The sequence below is a fragment of the Anser anser genome (genome assembly GCF_964211835.1).
Source record: "Anser anser genome assembly, chromosome: 3".
Lineage (NCBI taxonomy): Eukaryota > Metazoa > Chordata > Aves > Anseriformes > Anatidae > Anser > Anser anser.
Window position 1 is genome coordinate 53,116,237 of NC_139722.1, and position 12,301 is coordinate 53,128,537.

Genomic DNA, 12,301 nt, shown 5'->3' on the forward strand with positions numbered 1-12,301 from the left:
GGAAAGTTTCCATTTCTCAGTGGTTGTATTGCTGATGGTACAGAGCTAATACCAGAAGCAAATTACACAATGAAGAAGAAAGTAAATTGACAAATATTTAGCCTATCCTACAAAAATCAAGTGCATACCTTAAGCAAGAAGCTAAACAAGTTAAAATAAAAGTAAGGTCTCACAGTTTCTTCATGGTTGGTTAGGCAGGCAGGCAACCACTTGCTCGCTTCCCTCCCTTTAAAAAATAAAATAAAATAAAACAAAATAAAATAAAATAAAAACCTAGAGGGTGGCCTACTTTTCTGCTCCTCTTATCTACAGATGATGGGGAACAGCTGGGAAAGTTCACAGCTGGGACATAACTGCAATTCTTCAGTCACTTTATAAGGGTCCTGGGTTATCTTCTATTATCAGTTATAGTAGTTTTGTTTTCTTGAGGGGTAAGGATTTAGGGGCCTCTGCATCAGTCATTCCCTAACTGTTTTGATATCAAAGTTGTTTTTTTCTGCTCCAGGGATATATCTGTAAAGTTTTTAGTCTTTCTAAGACAGATTTCCTTGACCTTCAGGCTATGATGCAGTCTTTAGTTTGGATTATAAAATAGGCAAGAATACAAATAATTGCTTATGAAACATAGAGGTGAAAATGTGTCTAACCTGCTAGTATCTTTTCTGGTTGTTGTTTTACTGTTTTGTTTTGTTTGCTTGTTTTCGTTTTGTTTTTGTCCTTTAATAACTGCCTGAAAGTAAGGAACTCCAAAATGAAAATACTAATTTATTCTGAAAGCAATTTTTCTTTATTTGCTAAGGAAAATGTGACTTTCTGAACTTTCTGAATCCAGATAATTAAAAGAACACATATAATATGTATATTTAATCCTGATGTGTGTTGTGCCTTATGTTAGCAAATAGTGTTTTCACTGTTGCATGCTTTTTCTACTGTTTTGTTTCAAGGTGGTTTAAAATTAAGAAAAAAAATTATCTGGTATGTAGGTGACTTTAAGGGTTTTTCTCATGGTGGCATTAAATGTGATAAGGAATTTAAACATAGTGTATTTTTAATTTAAAATAGTTCAATTATTTTTAGTGGTGAATTAGATTTATTTCTGGTTGTGTATGAGGTGATGTTCTAAAATCCAGGTCCTTGGCAGCAGTGGATTGCAAGTGACTGGAATAAATTTCCAGTAGTTAGTTTTTATAACTTTCAATACTGGTTGGTGTTTTTTGTTTGTTTTTTAACAAATTACTCTTCTTCCATTTAATACAAAAACTGATACTTGGATTTTCTTTTTAACAGACAGTTGTGCAAGTATCTAACATTTCCATATGAAGCAATAGTTTTAGAATGACATGGGTGTGTGGTGATTTGGGATTGTAGATTGCAAGAATTTATTTTCACTGAACAAAAAAAACCTTAGGGACAATCAGTAGAATCAAGGGGGAGGAGGGATTGTTTAATTTTGAACTTGCATTTTGCTGCTGGAACTCAGTGTAGTTAGTGAAATCAGCAGTTGTTCTGTGGAATTGTGTAACTGTATAGGAATCCATATGGGATTATTGTAACAGTCCTAGGAGACCTGATGACTACGTAAGTTGCTGTAGGTTAGGACAAACTACAAATATAGTTAGGCAATAGTGCGCTTAATAACCTTGTTCTTATTAGAATGGGAAAACATCTTCCAGAAAATCTTGTTCACATAGCAGCTTAGTTTTAAAATGTAAGGATATAACTTTAACACAAAAATACAATGATGCTCAGAATTAAATTTGAAATAGTATCTGTTCTCACTTGTCTTCCCTGAAATTGCTGCAAAGGAATATTGCACACACCATATATCTCGTACATTGTGCTTCATTTAGGGATCGATTTTCAAGATCAAATTTGGAATTTCCTTCTTGTGGATTATACTGGATCCTGCATTGCCTAGCGTTAGGTATTTTTTAAGTTGCAGTTTAAAAACAAAAAAACTTGTAGGTTTCTGAGTTATATGTTTTTAAAAGGTCACTGAGTTTTACTAGGTGTTGATATTACAAAACTTAAGAGTTGTCTGTCTTATAATTCTAGAAAAATATTTTTTCTTGTAAACAGTAAACATACATATATGCAGAAATCATTGTTTTGAGATCCAAACCATGTTACATCACTCTCCTTGAGAGCCATCTAAATAATGCAAGTGGTGGAGTTTTGGTCCTATAGAAGTTTTCATCTAGGTTTGTTTGTTTTACTTCTTATATTGTGCAAAATCTTGAATTTTCCCACTGACAATGGAGTTTTAGAGTTTCTGATATGAAAGTCAGCGACAATGCTTTGAGTCTGTAAATAGCACGATAAGGATATATTTCTATTTTAACTGCAGTTTAAGGGTTTCATTTGGTCACAGCTACTTATGAGACAATTTATGAATTAATTTCCATCCTATGTACAGCGTAGTGCCGTAAGAATTCTTCCTGACATCCAAGTGGGTAGAAAGCCTTTCTGTAATTCATAAACCCATGTAGAAAGCCTTTCTGTAATCCATAAACCCACATTTTAAATATCTCATTGCTTTCTCAGTTGATGCTTGTAGTTTTGATGTTGGTTAACCCTTTGTTTATAGGTTCTTCCTCATATCTTGTTTTATAGGCCCATATCTACCTTAAAACTAGACATATTTCTATAATGGCTGCTGCCTAGAGTGTAAGTGATTCCCAAGGAAACTAGAACAAAGCAAAACAGCCCAACTGGTCATGTGTTCTGCAGATGCCAGAATCCTTCATTCTTCTCCTTTCTCTGAGACACTGCTCTTGCTTGAGCTCCCCCTCATCCCCCCAGCAGAAGACAGGTAGAATCCAGATGGGGCACAGAAGCCCCGTGATATCAGTTATATAATGTGGGCTACTTGGGTATCTATTCCACTCAACAAAGATATCATAGAATTATAGAATGGTTTGGGTTGGAAGCGGCCTTAAAGCCCATCGAGTTCCAACCCCCCTGCCATGGGCAGGGACACCTCCCACCAGACCAGGTTACCCAAAGTCCCATCCAACCTGGTCTTGAACACCTCCAGGGATGGGGCATCCACAGCTTCTCTGGGTGGCCTGTGCCAGGGCCTCACCACATTCTCAGTAAAGAATTTCTTCCTTACATCTAATCTAAATCTACACTTTTGTAGTTTAAAACTGTTACTCTTTGTCCTATCTCCACGCTCCCTGACAAAGAGTACCTCCCCAGCTTTCCTGTAGGCCCCATTTAGGCATTGGAAGGCCTAAAAATGTCTTCCCAGAGCCTTCTCTTCTCCAGGCTGAAAAGCCCAATCTTCTCAATGGGGACACAGGATCAACACCAATGGTATATCAGTTTTGAATAGTAACTTTGAATACTACTAACATACAAATTGTATTTATTCTTCTCTGTGCACATATATGCAGTTTTCTCTGTGTTGCCTCTGCTAGTACTTAACCATGCATAATTCATACCCCATTAGTTGTAAATGCTCTGTCCTAAGTCGGTATGCTCCAAGACATGCCTTGCAGAACAGCAGAAAAATAGATAGGGTTGTATCTTCAGCCTTGACTTGTACAGTCAAGATTCTTTAAGTAACAATTCAGAGATTTGCTGAGGATTCCCACTTCCTTGGCTTTCTCTTCACCTAAGCGGAACATAAATTTGGTAACCATTGTACAAAGCCTTACTAGATTTTAACAGGAGGTCCATATGGTAGTTCTGTAACTCGCTGTTACTGTTTCACTCATTTAATTATGATACTGGTAAAAACACAACATGGGACAAAAATCTTTTTAATCCAAAAGGAATTATCATTTTTCTATTTCCAAACAGGTTATTGGAATAAAATCTTAAGTCCACAATCTTTACTCAATTTTAGGTAATTAGTTCAACTAGATATTTCATTCTGATACTTAAATGTTTTTCAACAGACTAGCATCAACAGAGAACTTAGGTATTACACTGCATGTAATTTTGAGACTGTCTTTTTCTGAAGTTTCTTCTAGAAAACAGAAAAAATACTGCTTTATGGAAAATTATTAAAATAGGGATGTCTTTGTCCTATGCTTTATTCAGTAATTCATTTCAGGCAAGCTTTTATGGTTTGCAAAAAATAACAACATTTATAGCTGCTTTTTTTTTCTGAAGAAAAAAATTACTTCTTGATGTTTTACAGTAACTTTATCCCAAAGTTGACATTTATTTCTAACATCTTGGAAAGCCATGAGACAAATACCATATTGTTTTGTTAAACTTTTGAATTGTGATATATATATTTTTGGTTTTGCATTCTTTTTGTTTCAGTGGAGAGAGAATCTTTTCTTTTACATGAAATTTAAAATGTTTTTTTTTTTTAAAAAAACAAGATGCTTTAATGTGCTGTTCTGTGGAAAAGAGAAACGGGTGTTTTTCAACAGTGGAAGAATTTGTGGCCTCTTAGAAGATCTGGCTGCAATTTTGTCTTCATCTTCACTTTCTTACATATAACTGAGACTTGTTTCATCCATACACTTGAAGACTACAATCCCATTCACCCATCAGATATAGTTCTCCGTTACCTGTGTTCTGATTTCACAGTCATCTGTCTTCAGACAAGAACCAAGCTATGAATGCCAAGATCAATTATAACTTAGAAAAATATTTGATGTCCTTAGAGACTCCTAGATCTTTTTAAAATGATTGAAGCAGGCTAAAGCCTGGGAGCAGGCTAAAGGTGCTTATTAAAGCTTTCTACTATCTAAAAATGCAGAGTAATTCTGAAAAGGTAAATAGAGCTGAGGGAGGACAGTGTTGCATTTAGGAATGAAAGAATGTACAGTGAGGTGATAATGGATATCCAAAATGAGCAAAATAAAAGAAATGCACTCAGCTTTGTGTCAGCATTGAATTACTTTTCAGCATTTTCAGCAATTAAATGATGGAAGTTAAAAGTTTGAGAGAGTGATAAGGCAAAATGTTTCCTACTGTCATATTTGCTTAAAGAAAAAATCCTTCTTAAAAAGTTTAATACTTAGTGGAAATCTTTCCAGTCATTAAAAAACACCTGCCAAATGTACTTTGGGAACTTGCCCTGATATTTGTTGTTGTTTCATTATTACAGCTGCTGATGCTGCTCTTGGGGGGAGCAGGAGTAAAAGCATATATTTAAAGCTCATTAGGAAAATCTTTGTAATGAATACTACTCTTAACATTCTGGACCCTATTCCCATGGATATAGAGTGGCTCCTACTGTAGCCTATTAACTATTGATTAATGAAAATACTGAGCTGGCACTTGTAAGTATGATAAACCTTTAACAGGCAAATGGACAAAAGCTAGAAGAGCAAGCTTGTCATCTCAGGAGAAAGATCTGGGCATCTGTTGAGTCTGCTGAGCATCTTCTAACTATGGCAATAAATACTTCCAGCCCAGTGCCTGTTACCAGGCAGGCTTCCACAGAATACTTGGCACATTCAGAAAATAGGTCCATTAACATTCATAAGAAAACTGGGAATTTCAGTGAAAAAGTTCACAGAAATACACAGAGGTTAACAGGAAGAAAGAAAAGTGCTTGGAGCTCTGAAAACGAATTTGTCGACAGTAAAGAGATTTAGAGCTAAGGCTTCTTTCTTGTTCCCTTAATTTATCACATGGTATCAAAGTATTGTAAAACTAATTAGAAAAGACAGATGGAAGGTAATGACGACATATGGTTCATATATGGTCAAACTACTGCATATTTTTCAATATATTTATATTAAAAATATTGAAGCTATCTTGTTCTGAATGCATAGAAAAAATGAAGACATCAACACTTGGAGTGATTTTTCTGCTCTTCTAATCTCTAGCTTTGCTTCAAAAGTTAACCTTAAAACCACATTCACTTAGCATGTTACAATTAGTCTTCAATGTATACCATTAGTTCTGATGCAGTTTCTCTATGCAATATATATTTCCTCACAGCTAATTAACTCATTAACACAGCTAGTTAACAAAGAGAGACCAGACTGTCTAAATAGCTTTATATATCACTGTTGGATAAGATTGCCCCTAATGCAAGACCCTTGTGTTTTGTACACAAGAGAATGACACTAAAACTTCATGTAAAGGAACAAATCAAGTTCTCACTGAATTCAGTCACTATCTCTTCAGTCATTACCATGTTCACATTTGATATCTTTAACCATTTTTTCAAATTAGTCTGTGGAAATTCAGTCTTCCTGTATACTGATTTTATTTTATTTTTTGAGACAATCTTATGCCCTACTTCGCAGTGGTTTTAGTTGTATGCAGATGCCATGTTTCTATACAATTTTGGCATTTGATCACAATTCTACTATTATACTTGTCCTTGTCTTGACATATTTTCAGGTTGGCAAAGCAATCCTGTATGACGCTATTTAATTCTCCTATCTTTAAATATTCATCTTGACTTTCTAAGAAAACACATTCTGAGTTTATGTGAACACAAAAAGAAAGCTTGTGTGTGTCACAAGATAAACTGAAGACTTTTGGGAAATTGCAAAGGAGTTTTACAAGCTCAGATATAATTAAATTCCTAAAAAGCTTCGTTAGAATCAGTAACTGGATGAAAGTAAGAGATCTGTTTTACTACCTTTTATGTAGGCGTTTATGTTTAGCAAATTCGAGAAAGAATTCTGTGAGAGAGAGACCATATGAGCTTCAGCTAAAATTCAGTCAGCCTGTCCAATACATGAACCATTAGGGTAATCAAATGCCCTTATTTTGATTATACGAGCAAAATTCTACAGTATGTATGGAGCAGGGTGGGAAAGGGAACATAAGGGGTACGTAATGACAATTGTCTGAGTATGGAAAAAAAAAAAAGGTTTCTTGCATGAAACTGATACTTCAGGCCATAGTTAGAGCTAATAGGCCATGTGCCTATAGCTGCAATATAGCTCTGACTATACAGAATTAGTGCATCTCAGCACAATGCCAGCCATATCCCTGGTAAAGGGAGAAATTATATTTATGGACCTAATTTTTTAATGACCGAATGGAAATTGTGCAATAGTACAGCTAAAATAATTTTAAGATATATACATGATCTTTGAAATATTACTTCCAGTTTGTTGGTAATCTATCAGAAATTAATCATATTTTGAAAACTATGTGTGTTTTAAGGCTGAGGTTAGTAGAACTGTTTAATGGACTGGAAACCCATTTCGTGCTTATTTTTGTGAAAATTAGGTAACAAACTCTACTTGCTGGCCTTGGAAAATTTAATATCTTCTAATTGCATCTAGTAATTGTTACATCAGTAGGTTTAACTCAATGGTTTCTCATTTAAGAAGACTATCTGTAAACAGTGTAATTGGTATCTCTGAATTGACTGGACTGTTTTAAGACAGCACAGAAAAATCAAAGGGTATAGCTGTATGTTTAGTTTTGCAGAAAGCTTGTTGTGTGACTTCGAAATAACCACTTTTCATTTTTGCATTTCCCCTACAAAATTTAGATAATGTGTGTTTGCTTCAGAGGACTTTTCAAAGATGAATGAAAGAAAAGGTGATTTATCAAGTGTGAAATATTCATTTTTTTCTTTTTAGTTAACTGCCTCCTTTTTCTTGGGTGAGGTAATGTAAGGTTGATAATGAAGAGTTTTCATTTAACAATTTTAATTTTTCATGTCCGTTTATTTTACAGTTCTAATATGTTTGTCATTAAGTGCTTGTTTCAACATATGATACCCATATGATACTACAAGAAGATGCATTTATAAATGTAGAGTCAGTTCATAGCTACTTAGTATCACTATAATTATGATTGGCATATGGAAAAACAGCAAAGTGAGATTTTGAAGTCCTAGGGGAGGAAATAACATCTGATTATTCAGTTGTTGCCTCATAGTGAGCTGATTTAAACTGGACATACTATATAACCGTCTGGTGGCTATGTGCTGGGGTTTGTAAATTTGATTTTTGGATGAAATTTTCCAGGTTTCCAAATTCAGATTTAGATAAAGACATCATTAATGAAGTAGATTTATTGAATGATAAATTTAAAATATTATATTTTATATGAAATTTTAAAAACATAATTACTCTAACAAATTCAAGTTACAATATTTATTTTAATTATGATATATGTTAATTTACTAATTATTAAATTTTTTTAGTAGCATGCATATGCAAAAAGCTCAAAGAAAAAACAAAGGGTCTTCAGTAAAAGTCGATGTGCTTAACTTCTCCAAATAAAAAAAAATAAAAAAAAAATGCATTTGATCAGATTTCAAGAGGAGGCTCATCTGTATTAAACCAGACCATTGCTCAAATCACTCTTTTTCGATTCTTTCTGGAAAAAAATAAAAAAATAAAAATGCATAAATGTTTTATATGATTAGATTAACATGCTCCCATAAAGAAAAGCATTAGCTTTTGATTCAGACACTTCTGTTACTGTCATCAGAATTGACAAATGTGTTATTTCCGTCTGAAAACCTGTGTAAATATACTAAGATACACTGGAAAAATATATGAAGAGCTTAGGAGATTTTTTTTTTTATTTTATTTTTTTTCCCAAGGCATTTCAACCCAACTACGGTTAGGAATTTAGCTTTTTAAGTCTTTCGGGCAAACAGAAAACTAGCACAATGAGTACAGCCTCTTCTTTTAAGGCCCTGCATCATAAAATCTATTTCATAAAACTGTCTAGATTGCTTTTAAAACTAGCCAGGTTTCTAGCCTCCATTAACTCTTTTAGAAGGTACTTCCAAAACCTCACTATTCTGATGGTTAAGAAAATTTTCAGCCTAAATCTGTTCATGGCAATCTTATAGCCTGTTGTTCTTACATGTTTTTAAGATTAAACAGGCCTTCTCCCTTGCAGGGGAGCCTAGTGACATGATGTATTTAACTATTCACATGATTCTTGCTCCTACAGTGTTTGGGGGTTTGTTTTCTGTTGCAAAGCTATCTGTTTTCATAGAATCATAGAATGGTTGGGGTTGGAAGGGATCTTTAAAAAACATCTAGTTCCAAACACCCTGGCATGGGCAGGGACACTTCCCACTAGATCAGGTCACTCAAATCCCCATGCAGCCAGACTTTGAACACTTCCAAAGACGAGACATCCAGAACTTCTATGGGCATCCTGCGTTCCACTGTCTCACCACTCTCATCATAAAAACTTTTATCTTTATGTACAATCTAAATTACCTTATTTCAGTTTAAAACTGTCACTGTAGGCCGTGGTAAAATATCTTTCTCCATCTTTCTTCCAATTACCTTCTGTATATTGGAAGGCCTCTATAAGGTGTCCCCAGGGCCTTCTCTTCTTTGGGCTAAACAACCTTAACTCTCCTAACCTTTCTTCGTAGGAGAGGTGTTCAAGCCCTCTGATGAGTCTCACAACCCTCCTCTGGACCTACTCTAACAGATCCATATGTCTTGTGTTGGGCATCCCAGACCGGGATGCACTATCCCAGATGGGGTCTCTCTAAAGCAGAGTAGATGGGGAGAATCACCTGCTGGCTAGGTGATCCTTTGACCTGCTGTCCATGCTTCTTTTTATTCAGTCCAGGATGCAATTGGCTTTCAGTGCTGCAAGTGCACATTGCCAGTCCGTACCCAATTATTAATCCACCAGTATCCCCAAGTCCTCCTCTGCAGGGCTGTTCTCGATCAATCCTTATCAACCCCTACCTTAGGGGTGAAATCACAAAGTTAAATAATCAACAAGATGAATGCCAAGACTAATCCATGAGGAAAACTATTGGAGTAACCTGTTTTCAGCCCAGAGTTTCCCCTTTTAACACAGTTCATTGGCATTTCATCTGCAACAGTAACTTTAGTCAGCACCTTTAGGCTCTTTTTCTAATCTTCCTTCTCTCTAGTTTACCTAGTAATCTCCATCGTGACACCTTATCAAATGTTCTGCTGAAGTTCAGATAAAATCTAATCTCCCTGTGCAGTTCTTTTGTCTGGAAAATCAGCTATCCTATCAAAGGAAAAAAATCAGGCTAGTCTGACATGACCTACCTTTACTAAAGCCATGTTCCATTTTATTCTATTGTCTGTTTACCTCCAAGCTGTTACTTATTCTTTCCCTCAAATTTTATCTTAAGCTTAGCACAAAGCCTTAGGTGTGAGAAGAGTTTGAAGTCATTTTTTATTCTCTGGTGTGGGTACAAATCCTGTTATGATTTGAGCTTGTTTTGTAGCTTTACCAAAGTAACATCTTCATTGAAAATCCTTTTTATTGGATCTGTTATTAGATGGCTGTTTTTCAGAGTTCTGAGATGAAAACAGACGTGTAAGTAGAATCAAGCTGTTTAAGCTTTGCTTGTGCATTGACTACGATTGTTCTTATCTCAGCAACTCTGTCTTCCCTGAACGTGTTCATTTAATTTGGGGATCACGATGATTTCTACTATGGTATTACTACTTCTTCCCTAGAGCATTTTTTTCCACTCGATGAAAAAGTTGTTGGTGTTTGCTTGTGTTACCATTTTTTCAAGGAGTGATTTGTTTTTTCATCTTGACAATTCTTCCTTTTCCCAATTATTTTAGGCTCTCAGCTTTTCAGATGTAGTTATTTGTCTGCTTGGATGTGGAGACATTATGAAATAGGATTTCTCTTTCCTTGAGATTCAGGTTCCAATTAATATGTGAGTATTGGATATAGAGAAATTCAGGTGTCCTCTGTGGACATGTTGGTCTTCTTAGCAATTTTTTGCTGGAGAGGACTGTTATTTTGAAATGCATCTCAAGGGAGCTCTTGAAAAGATGTTTGGAAGTCTTCCCTCTCTGCTGAGGAGCTTATTTTAGAGGTAAAATAAATAGCTATGCACGTTAAATCAAAGCTTATTTTCAGTAACTGCATTATTACTTAAGTAAAAAGAAAAAGGCTGTGATATTAGTGACCGAACAACTTCCTCAAAACATTTTAACTAATATATAAACATACCATTTTGAGTCATTAAAAGGTAATGCTAAGAGACATTTTACAAATGAAATGTAAGAAAATATTGCAGTGGCATTACATCACTCAGTGAAAATTGCAGAATTATTGTTATATAAGTTTTCCAGAAGGATGTGGAAAGGAAAAAAGATCAATTATCTGTAGACATATGCCTCATACAGTGGTTGTTGCTGTCCCATGACTGTATGGGCCTTTTTGCTGTCTAGATTTAGAAGTGCTTTTTGGAGTCCAACATGTTGGCCCTCTTGCTTTAGAGGAAAGGAGAAACACAACTAATTATTGTCATTTTGGACCACGGTTGCTTTGTTTGCTCCTTCATTTTTTTTCCTCTGAATTAATTGGACCATGGTCCTAGCAACCTAGTTCAATAAACAAGGGAGTATAGTTACAAAGAATACCACAATTGAATATTTTCATTTGAAATCAAAACACCTCTCCATCAAGCACACCTGGATGCATATACATATATGTATATATATGTATTTCTTGTATAAAGTGGGAAGAAAGAGAATTATTTAGCTAGTTTATTCAAATGTTTAGCCAATGAGGTTTTGGAAAGTTGCTAATAAAATAAAGGCCAATATTCTTTGCAAATATGAAAGGAGGGTGTTATGTGTCCCATCAGGAATACTCTGCACTATTTGCTGAATGCAAAAGGGTTTGTGTGACAATCGGAGGTCACTGGGAGACCCTTTTCAAAAATAACCCTGTTGGCAGCTTCTTAAACCTGATCATGGAATGAAGGAGAAACTCATGTTGTTACCCCTTGGATATTGATGCAATACCCTGATATTTAGGATCAGAATCAGCTAGGGATTAGAATCAGCTAGTGACCCTGTTTGTTTGTTTTTCAATTCAGCTTAGTTACAGAGTTTTTTGAGAAAAGTGAATGCAACTAAAAGGAATAAAACTACATATCATTGTTTAGCTTAAGGCTTTATTTTGTCTCTGTGTCCTCTGTTACAGCTTGTATTCATAATAAGGCCTCTCATTTTCCCAAATTCTTGGTATTTCCAGAAGACAGTTGAGGTTTGAGGGTGTCTTTTCTACCTACATAGTCAAAATGCACCTTTAACGAAAGAGAGGAAAAAGAGAATGGAAAGGAGAGATCATATTCAGACAGTCTTACGCCCTTAATCATTTGGTGTTCATTAATCCAGTTCATTCTTGCCTGACCATTGTTTACTGTCTCCTGTTTTAGAGATGTTTGTGTTTAATTGGCATAACTTAAGAAATCTCATCTGTCCAGACTGACTGAATTTCATGTGGATGAACACTGGACATCGACAATTAGGCATCTGTTGTCTAGATACCTTTTGTAAGCAAAGGAAAGACACAGGTATTTGTAGCGTGTGACTCACATGATCTATTTTAGACATCTGTGTACACTGGGATGGGAGGA

At 35.2% G+C, this 12,301-nt stretch overlaps 2 protein-coding genes across 3 annotated transcripts in view; one reads left to right on the forward strand and one right to left on the reverse strand.

Annotated features, from left to right (window-relative positions):
• Positions 1 to 12,301, forward strand: part of LOC310896699 (dermatan-sulfate epimerase) — a 202,226-nt gene that overhangs the window by 62,787 nt on the left and 127,138 nt on the right. The gene's annotated exons all lie outside the window — the stretch shown is intronic.
• COL10A1 (collagen type X alpha 1 chain) overlaps positions 1 to 12,301 on the reverse strand; it is a 90,097-nt gene that overhangs the window by 50,992 nt on the left and 26,804 nt on the right. The window contains exon 2 of one of the 2 annotated variants that reach the window (XM_083829315.1): positions 174 to 11,968. The exons of the other annotated variant lie outside the window; for it this stretch is intronic. The gene's annotated coding sequence lies outside the window, so the exon portion shown is untranslated. The remainder of the gene's footprint in view (positions 1 to 173; positions 11,969 to 12,301) is intronic. 2 annotated transcript variants of the gene reach the window in all.